The sequence below is a fragment of the Electrophorus electricus genome, chromosome 2 (assembly GCF_013358815.1).
Source record: "Electrophorus electricus isolate fEleEle1 chromosome 2, fEleEle1.pri, whole genome shotgun sequence".
NCBI lineage: Eukaryota > Metazoa > Chordata > Actinopteri > Gymnotiformes > Gymnotidae > Electrophorus > Electrophorus electricus.
In genome coordinates this window covers 5,547,422-5,561,662 of record NC_049536.1, presented here as the reverse complement: position 1 = coordinate 5,561,662, position 14,241 = coordinate 5,547,422, and the positions used below count along the sequence as shown (strand labels likewise).

Sequence of the window (14,241 nt, the reverse complement as noted above, 5' to 3'; positions counted from 1 at the left end):
GTCCACGTACAAAGCATTTATTTCAAGACGCAAAATTTTCTAATCTGAAAACATTCACGTGGACAAAAGATGCATGTATTAGAAATACAATCCATGTATGTTGACCTTTTGCTACTTCGCTGAATATACTCGAGCCCAGCCTTGCTCATTATCCTTTCACACCTCCGCCCGCTTGCAACGTGCGGAGCTGCTCGTATGGAGAGCAAGTCGAATGAATGAACGCGACACGACACCGTGTGTAGCCCACCTCGCCCACTGCTGAACACGTGACGCATTACGCACTAGTCGGCAGAGTCGTGAGGTTTATATTGCCTCTTTGGTAAACACCAGTCTGTTTGGACTGGTCCAGTCTAGCCTAGATCGACCTACGTAGAAACCACGTCTTGTCAAATGCACACGCGAAAGAATATTTAAATCGCACTGATAAATCTCTGATAATTAAAAAAAAAAAAAAGCAAAATAGAACGCATTGTGCGTGGCTTTTGCTATTATTAATATACATTACCCCAATTTCCATATTTCTCCGAGCTAATTTGGAAAATAGAAAATAGACAAATCTGAGATAAATTTGATTTAAATTAATATAAAATATTTAATAATTAAGAGTTATATAGATATGTTAATTGGATATGGCTAATCAATCTCAGATTACTTAATTAATCCTATTCAGAATGTTGTGTGATATAATGTCACCCGTACAGCACACTTGTCGTATGAGGAATGCTGCACTTCCTTTAAAATGGCACCATAGGTAGACCTGGTTCTGTTTTTTGTTCCGTCGGAAAAGGGTATCTTCAGAATAAAAAGGGATACTCATAGCATCACCTGGTCCACACTGGATTTCTGAACGCAGAAATGCTATCACTGAGGTGATATGAGCATGTCTCTGTGTTTGTGTATACACAGGCATGTTCAATCGGAGTGCTCTATTGAAAGGGACCAGCTGAATAAATGGTAAATTGTGACTGTGACAGTGACAAGATTGGTGACTCATTTTCTCTCTCTCTTTCTCTATTTCACTCCCTCTCTCTCTCCCTCTCTTGCTCAGGCTCAGTGGGGGCCTGGAGACTATGAGTCACAGTCCTGCTCCTAAAGTAACTTGAAAGGGGTATAAGTCCACCCATCACCCTTAACTCCACTGAAAATCAAAACAGAACCAAGGACAAAATGTTTTGTTTTGTTTTTTTCTCTCACATCATACTTTATGTTTCTTCAAACACTGATAAATATAAGTTCATTTCAAATGTGAAGTTAAAAAAGAAAACACTGTGAAGTGTTGGCTCTGCCAAGTATGCCGTTCAGACATTTTAACAACTGGGTACAAACATGTTGTGTTTTAAATGTGGACTGACTTCTGGGAATGTGTCCTAAATGTGGTCTGTAATGGGCAGTTCCTTAGCTAAATGTTTTTTTTTGAAGGATCTAAACAGCGCAGTGTGTTGGTTGGATGACAGGGTGTGAGTTGGGGTTCTTTTGTTTTTATGGAAAAGTTAGCAAAGATGTGGCTCAGCAGAAGAGATAAAGAGAAAGCAAGTGATTTATTGTTCAGCACAGTGTTTTCCACTCATCCATCTGAGAAATGCACTCCACAAATCCAGACATGCTGATAAAACCAGTGGAGGTGACACACCTACTGGGCATAAACATGCAGCCCATTGGCTGACTCAGCAGTCAGTCAACACTTCTTGATCTCTTATTGCCAGTTCCCTGTTGGGCCCACCTAATTGATCTCAGTGGACGGTGGCTTTGTATTTGGAATGTGGTATTTATAAAGACTAAGCTTTTCTTGCACGTCTATAATGGTGAACAGCTTTATACATTTCCTAATTTTTTTGCAGAAGAGCAGACAACATTTTTAGTGAGCCAAATTAATTATAAGACACATCAAAAACTATATATCCTATAGTACCCATGTCATTTTAATAGTGTCTTGGCAAGGGTGGTACTATTTCTAAATTGGGTTTCCCTATGTTTTTTGCATTAAATAGTTATGTTACAATTACATCACACAAATGTATTATTGTCTCTGAACTCTTTGGGCTTTTAAAAGCTTTGCAGAACCATAGTATATACCATATATTGAAGACTAAATTCTTGGTGAACTTATATAGAAGTCCAGATGAAGTTAATAGCAAAATTATGATCTTTTTTGAGATTACAGTGAAGTTTCATATGTAGGTTATATAAACTGAACTGTATAACCCATTTTTGTAGATTTATTGTATTTAAATATATATTTTGGAGAATCACAAAAAGGATTTGAATCTTACTACAACAAGTGCAAAAATGTTCAGACACTCAAAATTTGCCTCCTGCTCATTCTGCCATGTTTCTGAGATTGAGCCTCACTTCAGCTGAACACAGCATGTCCCTTCACTGCTGAGTTGAAGGATTTCTCACCATGAATGACTTGTTCTTACATAATTTTTTTTAAAAATTGGAGGACTCTTTTGATGATCTGCACTGCAGGCGCACTCATCTCCTCATCCTTGCGCCAGACTGAGAGCAGTCAGAAGTGGCTCCTGACCTGGCAGTTGCTATGACAAAGGCCACGTGATCAAGAACCTCATGGGGACAGTGAAAGGAAGCTTGTGCCTGTGCCTTCCTGTCACTTCCTGACTCTGATTCAGATATGAACAAGGAAAGGCATTTCAGGGCAGACAGGGTCTTGGGACAGTGAGCTGGAGAATGTGTGTGTGCACTACATGTGAGGGTTTGTTTCCAACTCGTTTTATGGAAGTAAGAAATAAGAGGCACACCACCTGTTAAAGGCATCTATAATTTGTTTTTAATGCTATGGCAGTTTACGATGTGCAAAAGGCAAACCTCTTTCCCAATAGGGCTAAAAATTGCCAGTGTTAAAAAAGTACAAGATGACACTGTGAAAGGTTAAAAGTGTTTTTGTATTTGTGTGTGCGTGTGCATGTGTGTATGTTTAAACACTGTCTTAGCCACATTAGCTCAGATGACTCAGCTTTAATGCCCCCATCAACGTAATGCCATGTTTGTTGTGGCACTGAGAGAGGAATGTGTACTCTTGTGTGTGTGTGTGTGTGTGTGTGTGTGTGTGTGTGTGTGTGTGTGTGTGTGTACATAGCACGTCTGTAAACCCATATGAATTGAATGCCAATACCTGTCACACCTGAATAGCTGGGCTTCTCTGAGGACACAGTTACAAGTAACAAATTTTACACAAAGCCTGGACAGACAGGCTGAGAGAGAAGATTTTAAGTGGGCCTTGTGACTAAGCTTGACATTGACGTGTCTTTCCTGTGGCAGAGCATGCTAAAGATACAGCAGGTTTTTAACACCAGCTCCTTACCTCACTCACTGGTCAACAGCATACTCCATCTGACAGGATTATGCCAGAAACAGGCATTGTTCTGAGGTGAAATCCATGTGCTGGGGAGGCAGTGGAAGATGTGTAACTATTGATTGTGTAACCAGGTCTAAGTCAGCTGTACCTACAAGGTTTTTAAATATTTTTGCTCTGGCCCAGCTCCACTTCCTACTCATATAACCCACATTATTAAGACTTAATGAATTAGTAAAGTAGTCTGCATAATTAAAATGACTGGCCACAGCAGAGCCAGATGCTGAAGTGATGTTTGTTGGGAAGCTTTGAATAGGCAACCATGCTTATTTTCATTGTGTGTATGTGTGTTCGCTCCAGATGGTCTGATTTCTGATTTGTAGAGCATGTCAGCCTGATGTACCCCAACCTTAATGCAGGTTTTGATGTCTGCTCAGCACTTTTAGGAGATTAGCCACAACTGCTCTGCACTGAGCCACCTGCACGCGGAACGTGCACACCGGTCTACGCACACTGAAACCAGTAGTTTCAACATGCGGCAAATGCCAGTAATCAACACATTTGTGTTTGACTGTCTATATAGAGTTGTATGTGAAAGGTTACAAAGTCTCATAGGAGCTGAAAGCCAGCACCCTTCCAGGAAGCCTCCATTGTGACTTTAAAGGGCTGGTCCTTCTACACCCCTCCCCCTTCCCCCACACCACTTTCCCCCTGCCCCTGTATATGCAAACGTATGTGTTTGTATGGTTTTATGTACATTTCCTCAGTAAAAGACTCTGCTCAGGCCCATTGTCAGTGCCATAGCTCCTTGTTCATGTTTCCACAGAAAGTAGGCAAGATGCTGAAACTCAGACTGTCAAATCTTAAATGGCTGTATGTGCGCACAGGCTTGTGTTTGCATGCGTGTGTGTGTGTGTGTGTGTGTGTGTGTGTGTGTGTGTGTGTGTGTGTGTGTGTGTGTGTGTGTGTGTGTGTGTGTGTGTGTGTGTGTGTGTGTGTGTGTGTGTGTGTGTGTGTGAATGTCTGCCAGCACAGCTCGAGTGGGAGTGGGATATCTCCCTGTGCAGTGCTGAGTACTCCATGTGACTTGGGTATATTTTAACTGGATTATGTAAGGGCCCCAGCCCTGCCTGGCCTCCATGCACAGCTGAGGAGGAGTCCACATGATCCTGAGCATTGTTTACTCTCTTGGCCTCTTTTCAACTCACCACCATGGAATTCCACATTTAGTTTGTATACTGGCTTCTCATCTTGAGTCTCTAATGATAATTTGTATTTAACATCACACAATATCTGACTCCCAGAAGAGAATAGAATACAATATAATGTCTAGCCACGTCTTTTCTATAATATGATTTTATTTAACTTTATGGGCTCATCCCATTTAAAATATAATGCTCATTTGTAAGCCCTAACAAGCTCAGTGATAAAACAATAAAAGCTTAAAGTCAGTAGAAGTGATATCCATCCTGATAAGTGGATGGAAACCGCATGGCCAGACTGAAGGTGGGAACAAGCTGATTACAGGAGCTGACATGATGCAACCACAATGTCTCCTTAACCCTTCAGACAGTGTGCATTGTTCTCAAACCAACAACTAACCAAAGGGAAGAAGACCAAACCAGCGTATGACATCTGCCCTCAGTTTTTAAGCCTCAGCTCTGTTAGAAATGAAACAGAAGTGTGTTGATGGTGATGGGCCCTCAGTGAAAAGTTTAGAGCTGTGTAATTAGAGCTGTTTGCAGCTGACTGCTCTCTGACTCCTCCTGTCTCAGTGGTGAAAAGATGAGTTAGTTGAGCCTCAGCGCGCCACATTGGCATCACCCATAACTCCTCTGTGTTCTTCTAATTCAATCACTGTGACACTGTCTCCATTGGGTCGGACCATTCATCATTCGGGTGGAGTGAGGTGTGTAATTGGTGTGTGCTGTAGCAGGGCAAGCAGGACTTATTACGGCAATCCCAGAAGCACTCAAAGCCTAGTGTATGAAACTCATACATTTCAAATATTAAATCATGCACAACTGAAGTCTTGGACTTCAGGCCAAACCCTACTACCTGGAGAAGAGACACACTAGACATTCTGTTGCTAATGTCTAGAGAAGAGCGTATTTTATCTTGTATGACTAAGTACTGTACTTGAATCATTAATATTTGCTTTGTGATCCAGTCTCTCATACCTGTTCATCATGGTGGAAAAGCAAAGTATACCCAGAGCAAGCCACAGGAAGCATGGGGGTTATTGCAATAGTTTCTGACTGGATAGGGAATGGCCCAGTTGTCCCAGACAACAGGCAGGAAGCAGCCAGAATTTTCCTCTCTTTAATCAGCACTAACCACCACGAAGTAGGCATAATCACCATGGCGCATACATTTAGAACACACAACATGTTTATTTGGCAGGTGGAGAGAGTAAGAAGACCATGCAGGATTTTCCAGAATTAATCTCCAAATGCAAATTAACTACATAAAAACAAAGACTAATATTTCCATCAGTGTGTTCCGCTGGCAAGAAGAGATCACTGTAGGTAGTGCACCACCACCACCAGTCACACCACCCCTACCAGTTACACCCCCGTCCCCACCTCTACTGGGCAAATGAGCAGAGATGTGAGCTTTACATAAGTTTTTTTGTTGCTCCTATCTTTTTTCATTGGACTGTTACATTCATGCAACTTGCATAACGTCAAGAGGCCCACATTAGGCCTATAATTATTTCATCTGGAACTCATCCTGATCTTCAGGAATAAAAAGTACCTGGCTCAGTTCCAGTGCAGGGTTTTACACCACAGCCTTGAGACTCACAGGCTGTGCAGCCAAAGAGTCTTCTTTCAAACATCACGTTCCACTCCTACAGGAAAATGTTGACACCTCCATGAGGGACATAATCCCATGATATTTATAGTGCCTTTAGGAATTTTCAGACCTCAACTTTCCTTACTTTATATACAGTTCATGTTAGCCAGGACTATTCACATGTGCACAAATGCAGTGCTAACATCTGAATGTGCCAGAGATACATTTTTTGACACGAGTATGACTGTGGGGCTCTGTGAGGCCCAGTGGGATGGGTTAGATAAGAAGGAATGGATAGACAGACAGGTGTTAAGAGTTATCTGAGCTTGACATGCATGTGGAGGGAGCATGAAGGATTGGAGGGTCATGAGGGTCTGTATGTCTGCTGCTACAGATGCTGCTTCATACAGCGCAACCCCTGTGGGACTATGAGTTTATTCCTGCATACATGTGACTCTCTCTCTCTCTCTCTCTCTCTCTCTCTCTCTCTCTCTCCTTTTTCTTACCCCTTTTGCCCCAGAATCTCTCCCTTACCTTTCCACCCTTTCTGCCCCACCCTTACCTGCAATGAGGATGAGTGCACACAAGCCATTCACACACACATGCAAGCACTCAAAAGCTTCCTACTTTGCTTAACTGCATCTATGGCCTGAGTGAACTAGGGGAATGTTAAGCTTTTACAGCCAGCAACACATTCACCCTGTTAATGTACACCATATGTGCATTACGTGCTGCAGTGCCTGTCTATGTTTAACCAGTCCTTGACAGAGTTGCATCTTTTTTTAAATGTGCATCTCACCATCTCCATATTTGTATGTACTATATTTATATACTTTTGTTTAAAAAATACAGCTTCCACCTCAACTCGGTCCGTACTGCCTAAAAAATATCAGTGCATGAGTACATCCATTGATGTTGTGGTTTAAACTAAACAATATATTTTAAAGTAAATAACGTCATCTTAGCAGCATAGAGTTTCTATAGTTGTTTTAGTCAAGAATGACTATTAGACCTGGAGGACCTTTTCAGTCTGGATGATTTGAATGAGCGCATTGCATCAGTATATACTGTATTAGAATTAGTTTGAAAGAGAAGTCTTAAGATTTAAAATATATCATTGGGGATTACAGACTCTAAATAATGTTTTGGTCTTTCTTTGAACAGAATTGAATTTTTAATAGTTTTAGAAATAGTATCAGGTCATCAAGATTAACCGATGCTTATGTTGGCTTAGGTGATGTCTTTCAGGACTTATTCTTCTGTAAACCAACACAGAGGCCAAGGCAAAGGTATTTTTACTGCTGTTTGTCATATGCCCCATTGGCTTATACCCAAAATCTAGCCATTTCAGCTCTCAGTTGTATCTGAATCAAATGCCGAATTCAGGATACTGAATACAGATGACTACAAGTTCTTTTAACATAGATCAGGATAGAACAAGTAAATCAAGTCTGTCTTGGCAGTGTGTTTAATCTACATTTGTACCTATTACATGTCCAAATTTTGAAATTGTAACTTTCTTGAATTGAATACCAGCTCTTATAAAACAGATGAAATGAAAACAAATAAAGCATACTAGGTAAAGGAATGCTGGAGGTAAAAATGCAGACATTACTGAGTCAACCCTTATGATAAGCCCCTATTTGTCCTTGTCTTCTTTCGGGTTGGTCACCACTATGTTTTGGGAACAGCAGAGTAATCACCTCCATATATCAACACCACTTGTTTACATGAGAAGACACCACACTTAGCCATGCACCATAAGAATGGCTGTTATCTGTGGAAAATTCCAGGTCCTGTTTTAAAGGCAAGAGGAGGGGTGGGCACTCTTTTATGTTTACTTACCAACCCCTTTTTCAAGAACATTAACTTACTAGGAAAAGCCCAAATGGGTTTGCCAACAGAATCCTCTGCTGTGGGGAGAGGGGTTCTAGGAGGGGTTAGGAGAGGGGGTTGTAGTGGACTGGATTGGTCTTTGGGCTGCCAAGGTAAAAATGGAAAACAAATTTTTCTATCCCAACCCACATTTCATCAATCTTCCACAAAGCAAAATTTCAAGGAGATCCTCTAAAACTAGCCTGTCAAGAGGTTTAACACTGCCAATTATCCATAGATTGAGGCAGAAACATAGTTGTTTGAAGACATATTTTGATATATTGATCTCTTTATATTTTCAATATATATATATATAGTTTTGTATATATTTATCTCAGTCCAGAATAGGAATAGTGAATATACTATCAAACTCTTAAGTCCTGGTAGAAGGCCACAGTGTGAGAAAAATAAGACATGATCACCCATTGGAAGGGTGAGACAGCAATTGGGTGATCATGTCTTTTTCTCCTCACACTCAGGCCTTCTACTTACAGGCATAGAAGTGTGTAGTGCAGTATTTTTAGCATTCCTAAGATTGCATTTTTTTTGGACTGAGATCAATGTTGTCATTCCTAGGATCTGTTGCAGCCACTCTCATGTTATGAGATACACAAGTTTCTTCTCTTTTCTATTTTTAATCTTTTTTCTCTTCTCTTCTCTTGAGCAAAAGCTGATGTGTTACTAAAATGAAAAAAAAAAAAAAATCCTCCACTAAAAAAAAAGAAAAATCGTTTTGTAACCTAAATAACAGGAAGTGCAGTCCAGAGGGGTGATTATTTAAGTATGTCAAAACCTTATTAATTGTATTTTTCAAAGCACAGGAAACTCCTTGTATGTCTATTTGTGTCTGTATCTGTTTATTCAGAACATGTGTTAAACACTAGGACTTGCTATCATCTTTTTTTGTAATTCCTTGCAACTGCTGGAGTATACACAATTTGCAAATTTCCACTCTACCACACCCAGTAACACATGACAGTAAGCATGTCTTACTGTCAGATTACTGGCTGCCAGGGATGCTCGATTTACACTAGTGCCTAAGGTCATATACAGAGTCCCTGAGTTCAGGGGTGGTTCTTGAGTCTAACTGGTTCATGTTAGTCTGTTTACTACTGTCTGTGTGTGTCTGTGTGTGTGTAAAAGTGAATGGCTATGTGAGTATTCGGCTTTCATTTCAATATCTAATGGAAGTTGTATGAACGTCAGGTAGGGGTGTGAGCAGGGGGCATTGTTCTCAATCTGACCTCTGCAGTTTTTACTTTGAAGAAGTGATTGTTAGGGCGTGTGTGGAGTCTTCATCTGGGTACAAATATAACGTCATTAACATTTTTGCTCCCAATCAGTATAGTAGTTTTATCCAACTGACAATTTTAACTCACCAGTGTTCTACTGGTGACAAATAGGCAATAATGTACATTTATCCTGGCAGTCCTGTTTATATAAGGACTGTTTGGAAGCCTGTTGCTATAGATTTTGCTCAGATCGTCATCTCTGTAATTCTGAGGCTGCATAGAGATATGAGCTAAAAATATTTTTAAGGAACTGGATAGAAACATAGAAAGATGTTTACTGCAAACTTTAAAAGGTATATCCACACAGTTAAACCAGTCAAGACTGAGCTAGCTTGACCTATGCCTGCCATGCAGTGAGTATTGATGATGCATTGTGATGCTGTCTTGATAAAGTTTGCTAATGTTTACCTAGTTGTGAACTATAAGAAAATGAGAACTGTGTTTATTCATGTATCTGCTGACATTAACTACCATTGTTGTATTATATGACCTTATTGCTATACACATAATTAAATAACATTGTCTGAGGTAATCATTTTGTTTAGTAGTTATATAGTGAGTACACACTAAACACAATTTCAATGTAGAAAGAAGCTGGACGTCTTGCATTTTTCACTCCTCTGGTGACAAGAAACTGTTTTAACCTAATTGTAGAGCACTTCTCTAGGGGGAGTGTCTCTGGGTCACACTAGTGCCTACAGCCATGTATGGAACAGCCTTGGAGCTCAACAGCCCACATCACTTTACTAGTGACTAATGGTGGAGGGGCTTTTTCCTGAGGTCACTGGATCCATGCCACAAGTGTGTGTGTGTGTGTCTGTGTGTAAGAATGTCTGCAGCACAGCTTGAGAGGGTGTGTGTGTGTGTGTGTGTGTGTGTGTGTGTGTGTGTGTGCGTGTGCGTGTGTGTGTAAAAATGTCTACCAGCACGGCTTGAGAGGGAGTGTGTGTGTATTTGTGTGTGTGTGTGTGTGTGTGTGTGTGTGTGTGTGTGTGTGTGTGTGTGTGTGTGTGTGCATGTAGAATAAAATGTACACTTTACATAATTGTAAGCAGCATGTTCAGATTTTAAGAACAGCCCAGCAAAATTTGAAAAGCCCAAGACTAATTTTCCCCACAGAAGCAGAATCTCACATGATAGTGGATTATGTGGTGTTCTTCTCATACAAGAAATGTGTAAGAGCTGATTGCACTTACTGGTTGATAGGAAACTTTTTTCACACCAAACACTAAACTTCCATAGTGTACTACAGTAATGCTAACTCAAGGTTGTTTCATCTTAAAAAAAAGAAAATGTGAAAGCATTTTGTACCTGTAATCAGATAATCGGCTATATTAAAAATGATCCAATTTAAAATGAAAAAGATCCCCCGAGTCTGGTTATGAAAGGATTATATTTATCCTCCATAAAAAAGAGAGAAATTTAAGAATAAAAGTTGTTTATGCAGAGATGATACACTACATAAATAAACATATCATTAATTCAGTTAAATAAAGACTCAACTGTATTCATGTAGAAATAAAAGTAGGCTAGCAGAGAAACTTCAATAGGAATAAACAAACAAACAAAAAACTGTATAAAAAACTATTGAAGTATCACGTTGCCTATGGAACTGCAGCATACACAGAGTATATTAACAAAGGAGCTGAAGATCGACCCTAAAAAATGGTGCAATCACAAGAAGATAATGAAGTTAAACAAAGATAGGGAGCTATTAACTAAATGTAACTGAGTAAAAAAGCACATTCTTCACGAATGGATTTGAGAGTATGTGAAAATAAAAAGTCAAGTCAAATGTGAAGAGTCAAGAGGCCTTTTATTATTATTTCAGCTATATACAGGTATACAGTGAAACAAGATGATGTTCTTACAGGACCATGGTGCAACAGAAACGAAGAACAATGAATATGAAATACAGATAACATAGATAGCATCACCAACCAGTGCATGACAATGAGTGTGTGGATATGCAAAAGATGTACCATACTGTGATGTTTAAACAGATACGCTTATAGCATACAGCACCAGGTACACTAATTTAAGAATATAATTTTGTTAAATGGAATACAGCATTTGTTCAATATTTGATGAATATTTGACTCTAATGATCTTTCAGCTGTCCTCACTATTCTCTGCAGGGTCTTGTGGTCCAAGGTAGAACAATTCTCAAACCAGGCGGTGATGCAGCTGATGAAGATGTCCCTCTGTAGAATATAGTGAGGATGGTGGTAGGGGGATGTGTTTTCTTCAGCCTTCTCAGAAATTAGAGTCATTCCTGGGCTTCCTTGGCTATGGAGCTGTTATTGAGGGTCCAAGTGAGGTTCTCTCCTAGATGGACACCATGGAACTTGGTGCTTGTAACAATTTCTACAGAGGAGTCATTGGAGAATGACCACCATGTACTTTCCTGAAATCTCTTTGGTTTTTTTTCTACTTTCAGAGACAGGTTGTTGACTTTGCACAAGCCATTCTAACTTTTTGTCCTTCATGATGATGGGCGTGAGTGTGACGGGATGGCAGTCATTGAGGCAGGACACTGAAATCCTTTCGGCACTGGGACAATAGTGGTGGCCTTGAAGCATGTAGGGATGGTGATGCTGCTCATGGATATATTGAAGATGTCCATGAGAACATCCACCAGCTGAAATGAACATCCTCTGAGCACTTGGCCAGGAATGGTGTCTGGTCCAGCAGCGTTCCGTGGGTTGACTCTATGTAGCTTTTCTAATATCATCCACGGTCAGACACAGAACCTGATCGTTGGAAGGAGGGGTGGTCTTTCCTGATGCAACCTTATTCTGTTCCTCAAACTGTGCATAGAAGTCATTCAATGCATCGGGAAAGAAGACATCTCTCTCACAGGCAGGAGATGTTGTCCTGTAATTGGTGATGGCCTAAATATCCTGCCACGTGTCGTGTTTTGTGTGAGTTCTGGAAGTGCCCATAGATTTTCTAAGCACATGTGCTACACATTTCTTATAGTCTGTAATAATTTGGCCCTTCCTGTTCTCAGGGCCACTTTGCTCTGAAGGCTGCATCATGGGTCTTCGGTAGCATTCACACCTAAGCAGTCATCCTTGGCTTCTGGTTGGGGCAAGTGCAGATGGTTTTGGATACAGTAACATCATCAGTGCACTTGTGATGTAGCCAGTAACTGATGCACCGTCAGTTGCAGATTCCCTAAATATACACTAGACAGTGTGCTGAAAGTAATCCTGATGAGCATGGATGGCTCCAGCTGGCTAGGTTTTCACTTGTCTCAGAACAGGCTTGGAATGGTCTGTATGCTGGTATAAGCATAACAGAGATGTAGTCTGAGTGTCCGAGGTGGGAGTGGGACTCCGCACAGCATGCGCTGGGGATGTTTGTGTAAACAAGATCCAACATGTTCATCCCTCTTGTTGCAAAGTCTACATGTTGATGGACTTTAGGGAACCCAGAGCTGAGATTTGCATGATTGAAAGCTCTGGCAACAATAAAAATATTGTCAGTTCAACTGCAACTAAACAGATTGCAGGAAAAATTACAAACAGGATAAGGTAAAAACACATCACTATGAAGCCAGCACAAGATCTCTAAAGAGATTATTTGAATTTGGCTACTAATCAGGGTGTTAAATTCAAAACAATACAAGACAAGACATTACAAAGGTCATATGAGGTGGTGGAAGTCTTGACATGTCCCCAAAAAAAGTGGTGCTTGTATTCATCCTTCTGGCTAAATAAAAAAATTCAGTGTGAATCTTTGTACCAGGAGTCACATTTGTGGACATCGTGTCTCTAATGATCTGAACAGCTTAGCCATAGAAGAAGCAATGTCCACATGAGTTTTAGTCTTAAATTAATCTACTCACGCCAAACAGAGAGATACTGAACCAGAATCTTCCAAGTCTGTTTGGTCATTCCCTCTCAGCCTTGGTTTATGGCAGTTCAAATAATTTCTCCCTTTCTGTCTATCCTTTCTGTCTCTCTTTCTATCTGTCTCTCTGTCTTTGGCAGATGATTCAGTGCCACTCTTAAGACCCACCTTTGCTCTAGCCAAACGCTCTCAGCTTTGCTGGCAGGTTCAGTGTTGGAAGTCTGATGGATGGATTTGTCTTGGCTTGGGTCACTCCACTCTGATTCGCCTCTGATGTAGACTGCAGCTTAACAAGATCAAAGGAAATAAGAAACTTTAAACCATGGACATGGCAACTAGTTCTTTTCAAAATAGGTTGCAAAATGCTTTCTTTGTTCATTTCAGTGAGCTGAGGAGAATGTAGCAAGACTAAGGTATATCTATTTTAGGTCCTACTGACATGACCTTTGACATAGCTTTCATGTTAGACTGTAACAAGAAACAGCATGAAATTTGAGGTTTCTCTGACCCCTAAGACCATCCCCTTTTAAGGAACTCAAAAAGACAGGCTTCTGGGTAATGTTTCACTAACAAGTCTGTTATTACCGATGATATAAGGTGACAGCAAGGTTGAAGTTTCCGCACAGCTAGCCCTTTCAGGCTGCTGGGTTGAGCTACTCTGGTGATGATAAAGTCAGTCATGTACTTCTTTTGCCTCTCCAATTCCCTCCCTGTCACACTACATGCCTGTGTATGGGAACAGAAGAACAGTGTGATGCTCTTAGATAAAGTGGTGCTTTTCTTATTTTTTTCTTCCTTTCTCAACATCTAAGAGTGAGCTTTGGTTAGACGATAGGCATCGAAAACAGATCCTTGAAAGAATTCTTCCTCTGGAGTTATTTTAAAGGCATGTTCACTAGCAAATGATTCATTGGGATCCATTCCTTATGCATCTCAGCTGGAATCACAGGGTTCTTCAGAGCACAGCCTATACTGACTGAGCAAACATGGGGGAGGTAATACATGACTTACTCCAGATCAATCACTGGGCAGTGTCTCTCAGGACTGCCTCCAGTCTTTTCCACAAAAAGAGGCGAGATCCTTCATTATGGGCCTCTCGCATTCTCC

At 40.6% G+C, this 14,241-nt stretch overlaps 1 long non-coding RNA gene across 1 annotated transcript; it reads right to left on the bottom strand.

Annotated features, from left to right (window-relative positions):
• Nucleotides 1-11,075: 11,075 nt before the first annotated feature.
• Nucleotides 11,076-14,241, bottom strand: LOC118240988. The gene is made up of 3 exons (XR_004775761.1): nucleotides 13,720-14,241; nucleotides 13,303-13,420; nucleotides 11,076-12,742 (listed from the first exon to the last, which is right to left on the bottom strand). It is a non-coding gene; the product is annotated as an uncharacterized LOC118240988 (long non-coding RNA).